Source organism: Stigmatopora nigra, chromosome 20 (assembly GCF_051989575.1).
Source record: "Stigmatopora nigra isolate UIUO_SnigA chromosome 20, RoL_Snig_1.1, whole genome shotgun sequence".
NCBI lineage: Eukaryota > Metazoa > Chordata > Actinopteri > Syngnathiformes > Syngnathidae > Stigmatopora > Stigmatopora nigra.
In genome coordinates this window covers 4,085,613-4,107,785 of record NC_135527.1, presented here as the reverse complement: position 1 = coordinate 4,107,785, position 22,173 = coordinate 4,085,613, and the positions used below count along the sequence as shown (strand labels likewise).

General features: G+C 41.5%; 3 non-coding genes across 3 annotated transcripts; 2 read left to right on the top strand and 1 right to left on the bottom strand.

Moving 5' to 3' along the window:
• Nucleotides 1-10,548: 10,548 nt before the first annotated feature.
• On the top strand, nt 10,549-10,630 carry trnal-uag (transfer RNA leucine (anticodon UAG)). Its single transcript has one exon. It is a non-coding gene; the product is annotated as a tRNA-Leu (tRNA).
• Nucleotides 10,631-16,528: 5,898 nt separating this feature from the next.
• On the bottom strand, nt 16,529-16,600 carry trnae-uuc (transfer RNA glutamic acid (anticodon UUC)). Its single transcript has one exon. It is a non-coding gene; the product is annotated as a tRNA-Glu (tRNA).
• Nucleotides 16,601-17,582: 982 nt separating this feature from the next.
• trnaf-gaa (transfer RNA phenylalanine (anticodon GAA)) lies at nt 17,583-17,655 on the top strand. Its single transcript has one exon. It is a non-coding gene; the product is annotated as a tRNA-Phe (tRNA).
• Nucleotides 17,656-22,173: the final 4,518 nt, after the last annotated feature.

The window sequence follows — 22,173 nt, the reverse complement described above, 5'->3', positions numbered from 1 at the left end:
TTGACTCATCGCTTACTGGTACAATATCCCTATTGGAGCATTAACTGATATTGGTCAGGTTTACAAGTCCAATGGACTGACATAGCACGAGGTTGATTCAGGGAACGCTCTCCAACATTCCCTATTTGAGCCAACAAGAAAAGAGTCAAACTTGAAGAATTTGGAAAGAACAGAAATGTGGTGGGAACAAACCTAGCTAGTATTTCCTCACTGAGATGTTTCACATCCTGGATGGCACTATCTGCCTTGTGGAGCAGAGAAATTACCAGATCACAGAAACTGAAGAAACATCAAGACAAGATATTATGTTATGTTAGGGCAAAATGTGTTGTATTAGGCAATTTCAACTACTACAGAGAGGCCATGGCCCATATGGGAGTTGAACCCACAACTTTAGCGCTACTAGCACCACACTCTGACCAACTGAGTTGACAGGCCATGTGCTGTACAAGCCAGGTATTTGAATGATAACGCAAATGCAACACGTCAACTAGCTAAACATTTATGTTGCGGCAAAAGAAGTTAGACTAGGTAATTTTATCTGACTTTGGAGAGGTCGTGGCCCATATGGAAGTCAAACCCACAGCCTTGGCATTATTAGCACCTCAATCTTACCAACCCGAGCTAACCAGCCATGTGCAAAGTGACCATGAATTTTGTGTGATGACCGTAATTGCAAATGTCAGCTAGCTAAACTGTTATGTTACAGCAAAATAAATTATTTTAGGCAATCTTAACTTACTCTAGAACAAGGGTGTCAAACCACACAATATGATGCAGCAGGCCAGATTTGTTCCCTGGGATGGCACTTTGACACCTGTGTTCTAGGGAGGCCGTGCCTGTTCTGCAGTCGAACCCACGACTTTGGCATTTTCACCGCCACGCCCTGCCTAAATGAAAAGAACAGCAATGTGCTGGCATTGGCCCGGGTGCGACTGTCGGGCCAGTAGACATGGAGATGCGTGGACAGACGGGTGAGGTCGAGCGGAGAGCTTGAACGGGTGAGGTCGAGCGGGGAGTGGCGAGTGGGAATTGAATGTCCTTCTAATAGGGGGACGAAACGTTTAGGTCTCCCGGGTTGCACTGGCATCTGCCCCCACCTTTGGAGCCAACTCACCACCAGGTTGTGATTGGTTGAGAGCTCCGTCCCTCTCTTTACCCGAGTATCCAAGACATGTGGGTGTCCTGGTGCCAAATGCACACATGGGCACCCTTATGCTTGAACATGGTGTTCATTATTGTCAATCAACTACGAGCGCAGAAATCCAACAATAGAACATCACTCGGATTTCGATCAAGGGGGACGTTCTTCCCAATCACTCCCTCCAGGTCTCACATCAACATTGAAGTCCCCCAGCAGAACAAGTGAGTCCCCCTAAGGAGCACTCTCCAGCACCCCCTCCAAAAGGAATAGGAACTCTGAACTGCTGTTTTGTGCATGCACACAAACAACAATCAGGTGCCGTCCCCCGCGGGCAACTCCAGAGCCAAACTGTCAAGCCGGTATTTCACAACTTCACGCTCAGGCTCTTTCCTAACTGCGTCCGGGCGAGGGAAGATTTCATCCAATAATGTTGCCCATCATAAGAGGTCCTTTGAGCCATTCTTCGTCTAATCGCTCACATCAGACCAGTTGGCCATGGGTAAGCCTACCAGGGCTACAAGGCTGATTAACCCCACCACCGGGACACACAAACTTCACCACCACAATAAGGTAATGACTTGTCTGTGCAGTATTATTAGCTTAAATTCAACATGGTGTATTCTTTTGTAAATCCTGGCGCCGAATGTCTCGTACCGAGTTTTTCATTGGAATGGAAATTTTTAAATGCATAATATATGACTCTGTGAATAGCAGGACTAACTCATGACAGTCCCCTGCCGAGACCGAGGTTCTTGCGCTGGTGGTCCACAGGAGCTCCGTCAGCAGGTGAGAATATCCACGATTCCTCAGTATATCTGCTTTGATTTGATTTGATATGTGAAGCTGGAAGAAGCAGAGTGGCGCAGCGGGAGCGTGCTGGGCCCATAACACAGAGGTCAATGAATCGGAACCACTCTCTGCTACTAAGGTCGGTTCTTGTTTTGTAGAAGCAGACTACCCCACTTCCAAGTGTTACCATTGGTGTGAAATAATGTTCTTGAAAATTATTGATTCTGCAAAAGTTACCTTTTCTCACTTCATATTCTTCTGATCAAAATTCCGATAGAAATTGATCGGGAATCAGACCTGATCGCATCATTTTCACAAGATCGGAATCTGACAAAAAACTAATCATTTTTCTGAAACACGCCCCGCAAATGCCTAGACATTCTGATGAAGGCGGAAGTAATACGGCAAAACAGTTACCGCAACCAAAATGGCGCTGTTTAAGCGGCAGCCGGCGGCCACGGTAGCTCTGTCCACTCTTGTTGGTTTTGTGTTTTTGCTGCTTTTATGTTTTAATGATTGATCATTTACTTTGATTTGCTATGTACTTTGTGCTTTTGCTTTGCAGTTCTGTCTAATCACCCTCTTGCTACTGCCACAAGGTAATTTCCCGAATACTGGATGAATAAAGTTATCCAATCCAATCCAAAACATGGTCAGGCCTAAACATCATTATGAAAAAGGAACAGAAAATAATCGAATAGGAGAATTCCTCTTTATTTCATTACATTTACTCAATTTTTTGTTTTGTCATCTATTTCAAATATTAACAAAAACAAGTGTTTAATTGCATTCTAGTTTCATAAACATACTTGAGAGCAGGTTCTCAACAAAAAGAAAATGCAGTATCGGTTAAAAAAACAACTGGACAAGACAGGTAAAAAAAAGTGAAAAAAATCGAAAAGTACATCTAAATATGAGAAAAGAAATTCTTATCCTTAGTGTTGGACAACATTCGGTAATCCTATTATATATGTGTGTATTTAACCATTTTTGTATGAAAGCTTCTTCAATTTGTCTGAGGAGAACTTGCGGTCGTAACAAGTCACCGAGTCCTCGATCCAAAGACTGTTTACTGGACCTTTACCCCAGAATGCAGACCTAGAAGGACGCTTAAGAAGATGATGATGCAGCGGGTTTGCTTATCCCAACAATCTTCGTGATTACTTTCAAATTGTCGTAAATTTTCAACATTCTCTATCTGAGCCAATTCGGGTCATGGAGGTGACAAGAATCAAACTTGACAGCAAAACCACTCATGGCTTACTAGGAAACCGTTTTCAAACTGACTACCAGCTGAATTAGGCTGGGTTTGCAAAGCCGAAAGTGTTGCCAAAAGACGGGTTTGAATCGGGGACCTTTAGATCTCCATTCTAAATGATTTTTGTTGAGTTTACAAAGTCCAATGAACTGCCAAAGATTGGGGTTTATTCTGGGGACCTCTAGATCGGAGGTGGCAAAGTCCGGTCTTTAAGAGCCTGTATCCAATCTGTTTACCATATCCCCTCCTTTACCACACCTGAATCAAATGATCAACTCATCAGCAAGATATCCAGAAGCTTAATATGGATCCAGATTATTTGATTCAGGTCTGTTGGTGGAGGGAGTTATGGAAAACAGACCGGATAAGGGCTCTCGAGAACCGGACTTGGCCACACCTGCTATAGATCTTCAGGCTATTAATGTGCCATCTGAGTTACTTTGATCACGTAGGTGAACAAAAAACAACATAGACTGCATATTTACACACTGATTACAAGTCAATTGATCACAAATTGAATTGTAGCTGAATTTGGTTGGTTTGATATAGTCCAACAGGCTGCCAAAGCCTAAGGTTGAACAAGGGACTTTTAGATCTTCAGTCAAATGCTCTCTCACCAAAGATTTATCCGCTTCAGTAGGTCAATAAAAATTAACATGATTAGATACAGTCCTAGGGCGTGCTGAAGCCCAAGATTAAACCAGGCAACTTTAGATATTAGGTCCAATGCTTTCCCATTGGAGCTATTTTAGGTCACACCTACCTCAAAACCACCCTGAACTGCATATTCACTATTGGTTAATTTATACTGTAAGAGCTCAAGTAATTCATTTTGTTGCAAGTATTTTTCAATCCTGTTTGTGTTTCATTCATTGATTTATGTCCTTGTCAGCTGATTGGAAATCAGTTCCTTTATCAGAATACATCTCTGTTACTTGTCTTCTTCTGGCAAGATATCTTCTGATTCCATTGAGACAAGCATTAGTGTCGAGGGAAGATGAAACTTTCAATGAATTAATTCATTCAACTTCCGTATTGCGCACCCTTGTCAGTTAGGGTTGCGTGGTCTTCTTAATGTATCAATATTGCAAAAATGTATACCAAAAATAATGATGGCTCACCTATTAGGGTATGTTTTGTGCATTGTCTACATTATAAAAGAAACAAGTTTTTCCAGGGTTAAAGAAACTTGGGAAATTTTATTTTTTCCATAATTCTATTTGAAATGTGAATTTTCATTGCAGGGTGCAAAATTACCCAGGTTTGCTGCTGTTAATAACTACCTGGGATAGACCCAGCAAACCCTTAACCCCCTTGAGGATAGGCAATACAGAGGATGAACAAGTGAATCCATAACACTCCGCTCATCTATTTCATAAATATGTAGGCAAATCCTACCCTTGTGGCAAACAACCCCGTTCTCCCTGAATGTAAAAAAACTACTCTCATAAGATATTGCAACAAAAATGAAAACTTTCCCTATCTTAGTGGGATACATGATATCCATACATTTTTAGATGCAGTAGTTTTTCACGGTTAGAAAAAAAATAGCAATACGTACCCCCAAAAAATGGAAAAGGGAGAAAAGAGCATAATTTTGGTCAGCCTGCTCCACAAAGGCTAATATGTAATGTACACTATTAGCGAAACTGCAAGTTTAAATTCAACATGGTATCTTTTTTGTTAATCCCGGCACCGAATGTCTCGTTCGTCGTTTTTTTGAAAATGGAATTTTATAAATGCAAAATGGATGACTGTGAATAGCAGCACTAACCGTGCCATGACGGTCCCCAGCCGAGACCGAGGTTCTTCAACTGGCGATCCTGAAAGGCTCCAGCAGAAGGTTGGAAAAGCCACAAGTCTCACTATATCTCTGAAATTCCATGAATTTCTCCGGAAATGCATCACAAACTCCGGACCACCTGCTTAAACTCGAGAAATCCTGAAGTTTTAATTTTTTTGAAGCAACCATTTTGGAAAAAGTACCATATTTCCAATTTAAATGCCTCAACATATTTCTCAAAATTCACACCATCGCTATGGCTTCCGTCATTTTGATTCAAATGCACAATAAACCAGAAGAATTCGGTAATACGAGTGCTATGTGAATCATTACAGGTTCACAAGTTCCGACGAATGATTACACTTTTGCGAGTTCAGCGTCGCAATCAATTTGGAATTAATTGCATAGGTAACCCCTATCGCTTTAACAGTCTTGTTTTTATTTTTTTCATAAGGGAAGTAACTATTATCAAGGCTGACTAAACCACCAGTTTTTTTTTTAAACAAATCCTATCATTTCCAGGGTTGTTCTAAAGAAAGTACTCGTACACAGCACTGACTGGTAAGTCAACCAGTCACTGGTGAAGTGCTAAATTAACGGCATTTTGGATGAAACCTCTAATACGAAACCCAGACAGTCACAGAAGTTTATTGTTTCGTATTTGACAAAATATCCCATGTTGGAGCCATCGCCAAAAAGACCGACATTTGCGCATTGCACTACATCCAAGTGTTCAGCGTGACAAGTTGGAATTACTGACAATAGAACACACGTATTATGCTGTACTTTTTCAATAGATTGCCAAAATGCAGTATTTCAATTAATGTACAAATATGATTGATTTATATTTCCTATGCTTCTTTTTATCTCCATTTTATAACAATTTTGCCTGAATCGCATTCACTTTAGAAACACTCTGGAATCGGGGCATGTCTACTCCTGAAATGGGGTCGGCAGAGGTTGGCACCTTTGACTTATGTTGTTGTTGTTGAGCCACCCAGGCGCCTAGGGGTTACCCTCAGCCGCGCGAGCGCTGCCACTGGAACGCGGATTAGTTCATCCAGGGGGGTAGCCGGAGGAGGGGGCAGTCGAATATCTCCGGCTGGATGAAAACGTAGCGTGCCACGTTCCTGGTTGGCAGGTCTGGGTGGTATTTTGTTGGATTCACAGGCCGCGCCGGGCGGGCCCCTCTCAGGCGACACCACGTGAACGCTTCCAACTTTGTCTCCCTTTGATATCTGTGCGATTGGTTTGATTGATTAGTTTTAAGAGTCAGCTTGTGGAACCTGGAGTGAGAAGAAGCAGAGTAGTGCACGGGAAACATGCTGTGATCATAACTCAGAGGTCATTGAATCAAAACCATCCTCCGCTACGAACAGTATTTTTTTTTTTGCAGAAGAAAACTACCCCACTTTCAAGGTTTACTTTGAATTTGGAATGTTGAAGTTACAGTATTATCACACTGTAGAAAGAAAACTATCTTTTATTTTTTATGAATTTGTCAAATTGTTCAAATAAATGTATTCCTTTTACTCTTAGTTTTAAATCTTAGCAAATAACGTTTCTATTTTTTTGTCACCTTTGAATTTGGAAAGCTGATTTTGTCATCAAAAAGACCCAAAAAGTATTTTTCACCCAAAAGAGAACTTTATTGGAACTACCAAAAAGATTACACGTTAAATCGGTTTAAAAACATGATTGATCTTATAGTATGACAAAAGTACATTGTACCACTTATTTATTTTGAGCAAATTAATTGTCTTTCACACACCATATTACTACTAATGTTTCTCAGATCCTAGATTCAATATATAAATAATTTTCATTAAAATGTATGTTTGAATAACACTCAATTTTTTATTGGATTTGCTAGCAAATTTAATAGACAAAAACTACAATTTTTCAAATTTCTTAGGCATGTCTTTAACTGTGAAGAGATATTTTCCATGTTATTTACATCACATTATTGATTATTTACTTTCTAATTTCCTAATTTAGGCTCTACTAAATCGGATAGAATTGTGTAAATAAAATCTTCAACAACACTCAATTTGCTTATACAGTAATACCATGACACACAAATGTACCAACATATGATAAAATTTGAGGTATGAGAAAAATTCTGAGCAAATTTTTGACTTGAGATATGAGATATTTGAGATATGAGCACACCAAATGGTTCCTGATTGGTGAAAAATTAGAACAAATAAGATGTTTTTCCATTGTAACATTCTGTTTTGTTTTTTTTCTCGGATGGAAACAGATCAATTTGTATTTTGTTAATTTCTATGGGAAGAATTGACTTCACATATGAGTAAATTGACATACTAGCTCGATCCCGCTTTAAATTCATAGCTTAATGTACTACTGTATTTGAATTAAAACCCAAGATTTTCAGAATGCGAATTACAATAATACTTCGATTACAATGATCTTTCATATGGACATTGATAAAGCAAGCCAAGCTGTGATTGGCCACTGTTTATCATACCACATTTGCGTATTTTAAGTCTATCATTTCGACTAAATCTCTGGCAAGAAGCTGAACAGGAAAAGGGTCTATGACCGATGTGCGTAATTGTGTTTTTAAGATATTCCTGCCACAATATGAGATAAATGGGCTTTTCTCCTGTGTGGTTTGTTAAGTCTTCTTTTTAGGTTCCCTTATGTGAATATGTTGGAACATTAACTGTGCCTGGAAAATGTTTTTGAATTGTGCAGCTTTTTATTTGGGCTGTTATAGTGAGTCTGTGGCCACAGACGGAGCAGGAAAACATTGTTCTACAGTCTGGGTTAATAAGTATTCTTTTAAGTTTCCCCTTTGGGAAAATGTTCGACCACATCCTGAGCAGGAAGATGGTTTTTCGCCAGTGTGGGTTCTTGTGTGACCTTCTAAGTGGTACTTTAGAGAAAAGGCTTTTCAACAGTGTGGGTTCCTATGTTTTTTAAGCTTTTCTTGTGTGCGAATGTTTGACCACAAATTGAACACGAAAATGGTTTCTCACCTGTGAGGGTTCTTGCGTGGGAGTCTAAGCTTGTTTTGTGTATGAACGCTTGACCGCAAACTGAACAAGAAAATGGTTTTTCACCAGTGTGGGTTCTTAAATAGGTTTTTAAGCTTTCCTTGTGTGTGAATCGTCGACCACAAACTGAACACGAAAATGGCTTTTCACCTGTGTGTGTTCTTGTGTGGCTTTTTAAGGATTGCTGTTGAGAAAAGGCATGACCACAAATTGAGCACGAAAATGGTTTTTCACCAGTGTGGGTTCTTGCATGTGATCTTAAGCTCTTTTTGTTTGTGAACGCTTGTCCGCAAACTGAACAAGAAAATGTTTTTTTTCACCAGTGAGGCTTCTTGTGTTTTTTTTAAATTTCCCTTGTCATTAAATGTTTTACCACAAACTGAGCATGAAAATGTTTTTTTCATCCGTGTGGGTGCTTATGTAGGCTTTTAAGCTTGTCATTTGTGTGAATCTTTGACCACAAACTGAACACGAAAATGGTTTTTCACCAGTGTGTTCTCACATGACTATTTAAGTGTCCCTTCTGTGTGAATGCATGACCACAAACTGAGCAGGAAAGTGTTTTTACACCAGTGTGTATTTTAGCATGACTATTTAAGTGTCCCTTCTGTGCGAATGCTTGACAACAAACTGAGCAAGAAAACGGTTTTTCACCAGAGTGGTTACTTGCGAGAGATTTTAAGCTTTTTTTGTGTATGAACACTTGACCGCAAACTAAACAAGAAAATGGTTTTTCACCAGTGTGGGTTCTTGTGTGTGCTTGTAAATATTGCTTGCGTGAGAAAAGGCATTACATACCGCAATTTGGATACAAAAATGTTTTTTCACCAGTGTGGGTTCTTGTGTGTCTGTTTAAATTTCCCTTCTCAGTATTTTTTTTACCACAAACTGAGCATGCAATTGGTTTTTCGCCAGTGTGGGTTCTTGTGTGTATTTTTAAGCGACCATTCTCTTTATATCTTTTTCCACAAACTGAACACGAAAATGTTTTTTTAACAGTGTGGGTTCTTGTGTGTATTTTAAATCTTCCCTTGTGTGTAAATATTTTTCCACAAACTGTACATGATAAGGATTTCTCCCCAGTGTAGATCCTTATATGTCTTTTCAAATGAGACTTTTTCCCAAAAGTTTTTCTACACTGAAAGCATTTGTAAAGTTTGTCGCCCCTGGAATTTTTCTTGATATCTTCGACATCATCATTTTCAAAAAGCAAGTTGTTGTTGTTGTTGTTGTTGTTGTTGCACTACGAGCGCCTGAGGATTGCCCTCAGATAGCGCTAGAGCTGCCACTGGAACACGGATTATTTCATCCGGGGGGTAGTCGGAGGTGGGGGGCAGTCAAATGTCTCTGGCTGGATGAAAAACGTAGGGTGCCACGGTCCTTGTTGGCAGCTCTGAGTGGTATTTGTTGGAATTCGCAGGCCGCGGCGAGCGGCCTCTCAGGAGACACAACGTGAAGGTTTCCAACTTTGTCTCCCCAAGTTGTTGTCATCTGATAAAGGAGCAATTAAATTTTCTGCTCGCCATCCTTCTATTGAGCTGCCACACAGAAGCTCCGCCCCTCTATTGCTCACACCCAGATCATCTTCACTCTTGAAAGGCTCACTAGTTGACCATTTGACACAGTCCTCATTTTTGATTGGAGGTTGCTCCTCTCTTTTGCACTGTTCAGGGAACTCTGGCTCCTCCTCTATAATTTGAGGCCAAGTTGAGGCCTTTCCAGGCTCCACCCCTACGCTAGCCACACCCAGATCATCCCACTTCACGGCCTCACCAGGTGACCAGATCATGTTCCTCCTTTTGGATTAGAAGTTGCTCTTCTCTCATTTGTTGTTGAGGGAACTCTGACTCCTCTTCTTTGATTTGGGGGAAATCTTTAAAGCCAAAAAACTTTTGCCCATCATTTTCCCTGAAACCTGCAAAGACAAAAAGTTCATATGCATCAGGTCATGTACTGTATTTTCACGACTATTAAGCGCGTCCTGTTTTTTGCCGCAATGTCAATAACTAGTGCTATTTCTGTATTTTAGACACACAAAGGCCGGTTGTTGTTGTTGTTCTTCTTCTTCTTCTTCTTCTTCTTCTTCTTCTTCTTATACTTCTCGTTCTCCTTCTCCTCGTTCTCCTTCAACTTCTTCTTCTTCTCCTCCTCCCCTCCTCCTCCTTCTTCTTCTTCCTCAATAGGTTTTACGGTTGTTGGCAGCCAACATACTGTAGCAGTATCACCCTCTACTGTCTCAGTACCTCAAATTGCCAGGTTCTCAATTAAGAATTTATACAGAAGGGGTGATAATGTTAAATTTGGTCTCTTAATACCACAGCGTGAAGATAGAAGCTCGAAGTCCAATTCGAATCTAGCTAGCCGTGACACTAAACGAAAAGCTACATTTTGAGAAAAAGTTAGGCAATTTTAAGGACATTTGCCTTAAATGATACATTGGGTTTGGTCTCATTGCAAGTAACAAAAAACATATTTCAATATTTAAATATAAGGGTGTCTAAGGTTCATTTAAAATTTACTGATCCCCAATCCCCCATTTGATGACATGGAAGGTAGTGTGGCCGAGCGGTCCAAGGCGCTGGATTTAGGCTCCAGTCTCTCAGGAGGCGTGGGTTCAAATCCCACCACTGCCAATAATTCATGCACTGTACATGTATATTTTGTTCGTAGTGCTTATGGCCCTTCACTAACCTGAAGATAAAATGTGAAACTATTGGTGAGAGAGCTGAGTCCCAAACACTAATAGGAGTGTCGCGTTTGCACACCACTGTGCCACTGATGGTGCCTCAAGCGTTGCGTTCATCCTAATAAAAATTTTATGAGACCCAAATGGGGCAAAATTTGTGGTTTTGTTGATGGTTTGACGAATAGAGAGCAAAGCCAATGGGAGATCTTGGAGCCAAGACATTTTGCTGCCGTACATTATTTTTGACAATTTCTCTTTCATTCGTTCAACTTTACCTTGACTTTGTTGGTGATAAATGTGGAGTATAGAATGTATTCTTCATACTTTCTATTCAGTATAATCACTAGGATAGAATTTTGGATAGCCTAGTGGAAATTTCCATCATGACACTTATGAGTTAGGGGTGAGAGAAGACAAGTATGGGTGCCACCGATTAGTCAATTTAGTCATCATTGCTTGGGGGCCCACGTGAGCGGGTGAGTGGGCCTCCGTCAAGACAGACACCGATAATGGCCCCATGGGGAGTACAGGGCATCCCATGGGACCCACCCATACACCATCCCCTCGTTTTACAGCACCCGCATGCGCCCACACAGTCCGTTCCTCTGGAGAGGCCGACTGCTGAGCCTCCAGAACCACATCCACAGACAAACTCTAATGCACAGTCTCAGAGTGATGGGCAGTGTCCAATAGAACCAGATTAGAAGCATTATCTACAACGTATCCAGCTACTGACTTGGCTAACTAGTCAGCCGCATGATTACCTGTAGCTGTAAAAGATGAGGACTTTGAGTGGCCAGGAACATTAATAATCGCCACCTGTGACAGAAGGAACATGGCTTCACGCAAGCGTAACATGATGTCTTTGTGTGCAATGGGTTGACCCTTGCCTTTAATGTAATCATTGCATGCCCATTCATGAAGGTCAATGATAGCAGCTGAAACTGCAAACACCGAATCACTATAAACAGTAACCGGATGACCTGCTGCGGTCTCCAAAGCCAAACAGAGTGCTCACGCCTCAGCCGCTTGGGCAGACTGATTAGTAGTCAAGACAGAGGATGCACAATGCACAAAGTCATTTCCCCTGCTTTCCACTACGGCAGCCCCCGCTTGGAGACATCCCGAATGGTCTCTCCAACAACAACCGTCCTAAACATAATGCGACCGGATGTAAGCGGTTTGGTAGCAAGGTCAGCACGAACGTACTTTTGGTGATTAACTCGGTTAGCACATTCGTGGGGGCCTAGATGGATGTTTTCTGCCATGTTAATGCCTGTGTGAACGTAATTGATGTTCGGAGCTGTTAGGATACGTAAAAGTCTAGACTGTTGAAGAGATGATAAGGTAAATCCTGACGAAGCCACATACGCCGATACCCCATGATCAGTCAGAACGTATAGGGGGTTTCCCATCACTGTATGTGCTGTATTAAGAAGCACTTTAGCGAGCCCTGCGGCATAACGAGTACAATCTGTTTGACGGAGTTCAACTCTATCCAGTGTAACGCTACAATACATCAATACCCGTCTCGTTGCTGAAACCTTCTGAAACAAAACAGCATTTACTGTGGTTTCCGAGTTAGACATCATCAAGATAAAAGGGTTTATCAAAATCAGGGTTGGCCAGGGCAGCCGCCGAGGCCAGTTCTTGGACGAGAGACACAAAGGCTTCATCCGTTTGTCCAATCAAGCCATGCTCTGAGGTTCTGAACATCTTTGTCTTTGACTAGAGCACGAAGGGTGTTTGTTTTGTCCACATAACATGGTATATAGGTCCTACTGTAGCCACAGAGGCCTAGAAATGCCAACATGTCTTTTACAGTTTGGGGTCTGGAGTGAGATAAAATGGTTTTTCGATGTTCAGGTGACATGGACAGTCCTCTCGCTGACACAATACGGCCAAGAAAAGTTAATTCTTTTCGACAACACTGAAGCTTCTTTTTGGACACTATGAAACCTAGATCATGAAGTTTGAGTAGGACCACCCTAGTGACCTCAAGACAGATTTCAGAAGTAGTTGCCGCAATACAAAGGTCATCCACATACTGTAAAACAGGGGTGGCCAACCAGTCAGAGACCAAGAGCCACATTTTTTACCGTGTTACCGCAAAGAGCCACATCACACAGATTTATTGTAAATGTCACACACCAGCATAGTAATGACATAAATTGACTCCTACAGTACTAACAGCACAGGCCAGTCATTATCAACAATGAACATTGTGTGCACTGTCTCACACAGACAAACTCTCAGTTCAACCAAGTCCGCAAACAAAAATATAATAATTTACAATAGCGTTTTTCTTTTTCTATGCATGTTACTTAGTGGGACTTCTGTCATAAAATCAGAGCCTATTTTTGCGCAACGTTCGCTACTTGTGAGCTGTCATTTATTATGAATGGCTTTTAACTAGCGCGCCCACCACGTGGGTGTCCACCTCGCTCTCCTATTGGCTGCTCCCGGCTGAGCACTCTCGCCTTGGTCTGCCTCGCAGGGGGTGTGGCTTTTTCAGCCGACGCTCGATCTTTGGGATACTTTTTGTGTGCGCGACGCTGTTCATTGTCGCTTCTGGTTCACGGGAGCTCTCCCACTCTGTTAAAAACGTTTACTCAAATGACCTTGCTCCTACTGGGAAACTTTGAGGTATTTTCATCCCAAGCACATGCGCATTGGACGAAAATACCGTATTGAACTCAAGCGAAGCGCACACGCAAATAAGAATAAAACACAAATACAAACTTTGATATGGACGTAAGAGCCACATGAAACCGGGCAAAGAGCCGCATGCGGCTCGCGAGCCGCGGGTTGGCCACCCCTGCTGTAAAAGAACAGTGTCATTAGGTAAAGTCAGGTCTTGTAACAGGTTCTTCAGACATTGATTAAAAATACCAGGTGAGTTTTTAAACAATTGTGGCAGTCGCTGATACTGCATATGGACACCGCTATAGGTGAAAGCAAAGTACTGTCTAGCTGAAGGATGTAAAGGTACACAGAAAAAAAGTGTTAGCTAAATCAATACAAGTGAACCATTGGTATACTGTACTAAACGTAGTGAACATCCTATGGGGGTCTCGTCTTGGTAAGATCGGAGTCAGCGTTGCGTCATTTACAGGTCTAAGGTTATGTGCCATACGATAACTCTGTCCGTCTGCCTTAAGTACAGCTTGCAGTGCCGTGTCCCATTGTGAATCTGAAAGTTATATCACACCTGCGTCCACTTAGAGTGTTTTCCATACCTTTGTCTGCATCTGAGGTCCATCTATATTGTGGCCTGAAGATGATGACACTCTCATCTACTTCTAATGTTACAGGTGGGATTTTAACACAATGGCCCACATCAAATGGTCCTGATGACCACAATGTGTTAGGAATAGTTTTCAACAAATCCTCTGTCTGGTGGTGATCAGTCAATTCTCTGCCATGTTCTCAAGTCAAGATGTGTTCTTCCAAAATGGAGGAGTTTACTATTGGAGTCTGTGGGTCAATCTGATAAGAGTCATGCATTTTGGAATAAGTCAGTCCTGGGATGTCAGTGGGCTGCCAGTCAATTATTTTAAGAAGTTTCTTGACCATTGGACCAAGTTGGCGAGCTTCATGACCAGGAGACAGAGCCAAAGAAATGTGTGGGTCAGCTGTATCTCACATTTTGTACCACACTTTTTATGATTTATCCAAATCAACATACGACGCTACACCTTCCGGACCCACAAAAATTTAGGTGGATTTCAACTGCCAGGGTGTTCCAAGAACCTTCTGAAAACGGTCTTGATAGATTAAGTCATCATCTGTGTCATAAAATAACGTACAATGAAAATCATCCATGGGCGAATGGTGAGGTCGGATTGAGTCAATGAATGATTTCCACGGGTAATGAACAGAGAACAGTCCCCCAGTGGCCGGAGTTTCAGGCTCAAGACGTGACCAATAGACTGTTGCTACATCCGATTCTTGCTGCAAAGGCCTCATCAACCATTGTCCACGTGTTCGTGCTGATTGTGAACACGGAATCTTTGAGCCATTTGGTAAAGTCACTGTGAGGCCATCCGGCCCACATTGGATGGTAGCTCCAATAGATATCAACAAGTCTCTTCCCATCAAGTTCACAGGTGTTTGGGGTGAATGAATGTAGGAGTGGTGTAGAGTCTGTTTCATGTGGGGGATTTCAGTTCGGAGAAGTTGGGTAATAGGCAGAGCTTGAGGAGAACCCGAGAAGCCGATCAAAGTCACGGCAGAAGAGGAGAGACAACTGGGGGCAAGCGGGATGTTCAAAGATGAGTGCGTTACCCCCGTGTCCACCAAACCTGATGTTGGTACGCCGTTGACTTTCATGTGAAGCATTGGGTTTGCCATACCACTGCTTCTTGATCCTCTCGGGCACCCCTATTCGGAGCATGTAGGATCCCATCAACTTCGTCCTGGTAATATTGTCCAGGTGACTGAGCTGTTTGCTGGGGCTGCCATGGTCTAGTGCCTCGTCCTCCACCTCGCATAGGCCGTTGTTGCTGTGGTAGGCCATACTGCCGTTGTGGCTGTGGTGGGCCACACTGCTGTGGCAGTGGTTGCTGTGGGAATGGTTGCTGCTGTTGCTGCTGCTGGCTAGGGCAATCACGTGCCTAGTGACCAATAACGCCACACACAAAACAGTTGCCCTGTTGGCCTTGTCCCAAGTACCCTCTTCCCTGGCCACCAGAGAAACCTCGCCTACGACCACCATATCCACCATAGAACTGACCATCATCTAGGGCCTCGTCATAACCCTGGAACGTCTGGGCAGATTGCCCTGTCTTTTTTTGTTTGGTGTAATTTAGAAAGTTGGAGTTTTAACAGGGCAGAGGTCAAATTTTGTGATTCGTTTTTTTCTTTGACCTTTTCTTCATCATACATCTTACAATGGTGAGTCAGGTGACATTTAAATCTAGGTTTGTCCCTGTCAACAAGTCTGGCTCCTTCTTCAATTCCTTTTTCACAGGTTCCGGAAGACCCTCAACAACAGCTGTTCTGAACAAGGTTTCACTCTCAAATATACCAGATGGATGGCGGCCGGTGCTTTCTATCCAGTTTTTAACACATTGTTCATTCTGCACCGGACCTCCAGCTCCATCGGTGTGTGGAAACACGGTTGGGGCCGATTCATGAGGTCTTGGGAAGGCATTTTTAATTACCTGGGTCAATGGAATTTCATGAGGATGTCTAGTAGTTCCTGCCTCTTCTTCTATCATTCGTAGCTGATGTTGAGTGCAGGAAGCTGACATGGCCTGTCTCAGGTCACCAAGCGCACAATTCTGTCCACTCATTAAGGCCAAGAATTTCTTGAGCCATGGACTTCCTCCCCTAGCCAGAGGAGGGAGTTGTTCAATCAATGACGCCACATCTCTAAGAACAAGAGGGTCATATGTATCGCTTTTTTGTCAAATTGTGTTGTGTTTTGTTGTCATTCATTTGAAAAAGAAAAAAAACTTGAGACCATACAAATTTGCTTGTCATGACACATTTAAATACAGGTGTCTAGTCAGAAGCATCCCATACCGGGAGTCGAACCCAAGCCTCCCGGGTGAATACCAGGAATCCTGACTGCTAGACCAAATGGGATATTTCATGGCAAGCAGATCTAGATCATTTAAAAGTATGTAGCTAGGATGATAGACTCAATAAATAACCACATCATTAGCAACAAACATCTACTTTGTAAGAACCGTGAAAGGCTTTTGGCAACAAATTAGCATTTTTTTCCGGAAAGGACAGAGGTCCAATATTACTGAATCCAGACATTTAATTCAAAGGGATTTGTTTCTGGAAATTAAAGGAGTTCAAAAGTTGTCAAACCATCCAAATATTTGGAACTTTCCCATACCGGGAGTTGAACCCGGGTCACCTGGGTGAAAACCAGAAATCCTGACCGCTAGACCATATGGGATACATCATGCAAAATTGATCCAGATCAAGTAGAAGCATGCAGTTTGGATGATAGACTAATCAAATTACATTGGGACCTCGGTACTTCGCCGTTCATCCATCGCGGCTTCAGAACTTCTAGTTTTTTTAAAGAAAAAATAAATAAATAATGAAAAATATTAAATTAAAATTAGAAATTACATTATTTTACAAAATCTGAGAATAAATATTCAATTAGAATTAGTAATTGCATCATTTTACAAATTTTTAAAACAGAAGGAATGCACGTATGCGCAAAGCATCACAGGCATAAATGCAAGCTGATTGGCCAGCTGAATACTCACTGAACTACTCGACTCCACATTGGCCCATTCACTACAGTAGCCCAAGCTTCTCCCGATGCCCATTCTCAGTCCACGTTTATCTTGTGCTATACAGTACGCTTCTCGCCAAGTTAAGTGTAAAAGTTTTGTAAAGCCCTTAGTGATGCCTCCCAAACGCTCTTTAAACAATTAACGAAAAAGTGAGTTCATTGGACAGGTTGACCAGGAAATAGCTAGCCTGACAATCTGGTCAAACTGACCACTTTACACCTCCGCTGAACACGGAAATTTCTGGCATGTCTTTACTGTCTCTCTGATGATCTCAGCTTGTCCTCAGAAGACGAGTACTCAACTGCCAACTTCCAGTTCTTAACAGCAACACCTCTCCTCACTGCCTTCTTCCTGGTTTGTAATGTTTGGATTTGGCTGGCTCAGAATTTAGTGAGCAGGTCATCGACACTGGTCATCTGAACTGCAATCCCAGCGGTGCCTACGAATATTGCACCCTGCATTTTCGTATTGCTTGAAACACAGGGTGAAATAATCACAGTAATTAGTTGTTGTCCTCAATCCAACTTTTACTGTAATCCCCAACATGCAATCAATAATAACTTAATCACTTTAGCTTGTCACACCATGAGTCATTTTGCAATCCAAGTTGGTTGCTTTGCTCATCAATCAGCCGAAATAGCTCAGTTGGGAGAGCGTTAGACTGAAGATCTAAAGGTCCCTGGTTCAAGCCCGGGTTTCGGCAGCACGTTGGACTAGGCAAATGTGTCCTAAATCGACTGTTTCCTTATAAGTCATGAGTAGTTATGCAGTCAAGTTTTACTCTTGTCACCAACATGGTCTGAATTCGCTCAGATAAGAAATGAGGGAGAGCATTCCCCTGATCGACCGTGGTCTTCGTCTGTCCATTGGACTCTCTAAACTAGACCAATATCAGTAAATGCTCCAGTTTCAATATTGTACTAGTAAGCCATGAGTAAATTTGCAGTCCAAGTTGGTTGTTAATCGTAATAATCAGCCAAAGTAGCTCAGATGGGAGAGTGTTAGACTGATGATGTAGCGGTTCACCTCTGGCTTTTGGCAACACATTGGACTTTACAAATCAAGCGTAATTCAGGAGGCAGTCAGTTTGAAATTGGCTTCCTTGTAAGCCATGAGTGGTTTTGCAGTCAAGTTTGATTCTTGTCACCTCCATGACCAAAATTGGCTCAGATAGAGAATGTTGAAAATTTACGACAATATGCGAGTAATCACAAAGGTTGAGCGGATAGCGATCCTGCTGCATCAGCATCTTCTTAAGTGCTCTAGGTCTGCATTCTAGGGTAAAGGTCCAGAAACTAGTCCTTGGAATGAGGACTTGTTGACTGGTTACGACCCCGAGTTCTCTTTGGACAATTTGAAGAATGATTTAATACAACAATGATTAAATACACACATATATAATAGTATTACAGAATAAACCCAACAATAAGAATTTCTTTTCTCATATTTAGATGTAATTTTCGATTGTTTTCACTTTTTTTACCAGTCTTTTTCATTTGTTTTTTAACTGAGACTGCATTTTCTTTTTGGTGAGAACATGCTCTCAAATATGTGTATGAAACTAGAATGCAATTAAACACTTGTTGTTAGTATTTAAATAGATGACAAAAAGAAAAATGGAATGAAATAAAAATTTTCCTATTTGACTATTTTCTGTTCCTTTTTCACAATGATTTTTAGGCCTGACCATGTTTTACTGTATTACTTCCGCCTTCATCAAAATGTCAAGGCATTTGCGGGACGTGTTTCAGAAAAATGATTCGTTTTTTGTCAGATTCCGATCTTGCGAAAATGATGCGATCAGGTCTGATTCCCGATCAATTTCTATCGGAATTTTGATCAGAAGAATATGAAGTGAGAAAAGGTAACTTTTGCAGAATCAATAATTTTCAAGAACATTATTTCACACCAATGGTAACACTTGGAAGTGGGGTAGACACTGGAAAGATTTACATTTTTTTGGCATATTGGTGACAATTTGTGGGTTTTTTCATTAAACATTGAAAATTGTAAGTAGGAAATGCCTAGCAAGATTGATTTCTCTAATTTAATTATTGTTGATTTTTATTGTGGTAACAGAGAGCTATAGGAAATAGCTCTCATCCTAAGTAAACATCGTATGAGGTGATTTGCAAAGTATATCTTAGGATCTAGGATAGAAATCAGGCTGCATAAGCATCTTCTTAAGCATCCTTCCAGATTCACATTCCTTGGGTAGAAGTCCAGTAAACAGTCCTTGGAACGAGGACTCGGTGGCTTGTTGCGACCCCGAGTTCTCATCAGAAAAATTTAAGAGGTTTCCATAAAAATATTATTAAATGCACACATATATATAGTATTACAAAATTAACCCAACAGTGTAAGACGTCCTGCATCCAACTCCCGGAGAACCCCTCGCATTGTCGAATTGTGATCTATGATGGGTGATATGGAAGATTAGCGAAAAAAGTGTCACTGCACAGGCACCCCTGGCATGTTGGTCTAGTCTAGTGGGATGATCTTGCTTATGGTGCAATAGGTTTTGGGTCCAACTCCCGCATGAGCCCTTGCTTTGCTAAAATTGTGATCTATGGTGGGGTATTATGGGACATTGGCCACCTGAGATAAAAAAAAGTGTCACTAATTGGGCACCCTAGGAATGTTGATCTAGTTGTATTATTCTTGCTTAGGGTGCCATAGGTCCCGGGTCCATCTCCCGGACGAGCCCTTGCTTTGTCGAATTGTGATCTATGGGGTGGTACGGGACATTAGCCATCTGAGAAAAAAAAGGGTTGTTAAATGAGCGTATCTGGCTCGTTGGTCTAGTGCTGTGATTCTTACTTAATGTGTGGGGGGTCGCGGATCTTCTGGATGAGCCCTCGCTTTGTCGAATTGTGATATATGACGGTGTGATGTGGGAGATCAGCCATCTTAGAAAAAAGTGTAATTGTTCGGGCGCCTTTGGTTTTGTGGTATGATTCTCACTTTGGATGCGAGAGGTCCTGGGTCCAACTAATATATGTCACATATTTCACCTCGGGAAAAAAGTGTCACATTGCGAGCACATCTGGCTCGTTGGTCGCTCAAGGTGTGAGAGGTCCCGGGTCCAACTCCCGGACGAGTCCATGCTTTGTCGAATTGTGAATTGTGAAAAAAAGTGAAATCTAGGAGCACGTCTGACCTGTTGTTCTAGTGGTTTAACTCTCGCTTTCAGTGTAAGAGGTCCTGGGTCCAACTCCCTGATGAGCTGCTATTTTGTCAAATTGTGATCTATCATGGGGGTGATATGGCACATTTACCACCTGAGTAAAAAAGTGTCTCGGTATGGGAACTCCTGGCTCGTTGGTGTAGTGGTGTGATTGAAAAATGAAAATCAGACATAGGCATTGTCGTCATCATTGACTTGACAAAAAGCCTAGTAGTCATCATACCCTCAGCAGCGTATGACGAAATTGTATAGTGCTTCTCCACAAGTTCGTCTTCCCAGGCCAGACACATTTATGACATTTATTTATGACATATTCATACTTGTTAGCTCTCCGCCTTGAGCTCATGGTAAGAGAGGTCCCGGGAGCAAAATCCGGACGAGACCAAATTTTGTCGAATTGTGATCTATGGTGGGGTAATATGGGCCAAAAGCCACCTGAGGAAAAAAGTGTCATTCTAAGAGGACATCTGGCTCGTTAGTGTTATGATTCTCGCTTAGGTTGTGAGAGGTCCCAGGTCCAACTCCTGGACAAGCTCTGGTTTTGTCGAATTATGATCTATGACGGGATCATATGGGACATTAGCCTCTTAAGGAAAAAAAGTGTCATTGTATGGGCACCCCTGGCTCATCTGTCTAGTGCAGGGGTGCGCAAACTTTTCGGCCCAGGGGCCACATTGACTTAAAAAATCTGACAGATGGGCCGGGTCGGCAAAAGATACGGTACATATAAAAAACTGCATCCGTCAACATGACATATCAAACATAAACAGAAAAAAGACCATTAACACATTAATGTGTGTATTAAAGTAAGTAAGTAAAAGTTGGCAGGCAATAGCTGCCAGTTATTGTGAGTATTGCTTTAGAAATGGGAGAAATATTACCAAATTTCAATCCTCATCATGGATTGACCTTGCCTTTAGTCTACATTAAAGTCATATCCCTGTGTTTCGATGACCCAAAGACAAATCAGAGCAATATGTTGGGTTTATGCTGTATTACTAGGATACATATATGTGTAGTAATTCATTTATTTATTAAATCATTCTTCTTATTATTCCTAAAGTGCTCGAGGTCATATACAATCTTCAAGTCCTCTCTCACGTGGACTTCTTATCCAAGGATTGTTTATACAGCAACTCACCCAATCTGGGGCTTCGAGATCGATTGTTTTCTTTTGCAACGGAGCCAGGGTCACTGGCCTATAACAAAGATGTTGTTTCCGCCATTTCCAGCATAGTGGAAATACCTCGTGACGCACTTCGGTCTTTCTTTATGGAATTGTTATGTGATTGTTAAGTCAAATGAAAGCGTGATTGTTTTTAATCCAAATGTTGTTGGTTTTAGTGTCCTGTTTTGTTATTGGTAGAATACCTTGATTGATATTATAGTTACAGATGTTGTTTTTGCTTATGCATTATGAAATAATCAACAACCTTGTAAATTGTTTTGATTCATGGCAATAAGAGTCGTACGAAAATGTCTATTCGAGGAGATGCTTCGGAGTGAAGGAGAAATCCTTGTTGCTTGATGTACCTCCCCTTAAGATTCTTATCCGTGATCCAATCTATTTAATTAAATGTCAATAATTGAATAAGATGTCTGCCTGCAGTTATTGATAATTACAAAGAAGGGTAATTATTAATGAACCTATCACAATATTAATATAATGCTGAGATAGTGGACTGTTATTTGATACAAGTTGTGAAAATATAAAAGGAGGGTAAGGGTTTACTATATAATTAAATAATAATAATAAGTGCCTCTTAACGATGCTTTAATCCAGTCAGCATATTCACCTTGAAGTAGCTCCCATTCTTTCTGGTGTCGACCCGATCCTTGAGTTCTTCGTTTCTTACTAGGTGACTCCTCCATGCTTGGTTCCATGATATTTTTTTCTCTATGTATATCTACGCATGCGCATGTCATCCTTTATTGATATTGCCGTACACCGCTAAAAAAAAATACATACGATTGAGGATAATTTCTGCTGATATACCGTGACAATAGTAACAATCTAAGACAGTAGCGTCGTTG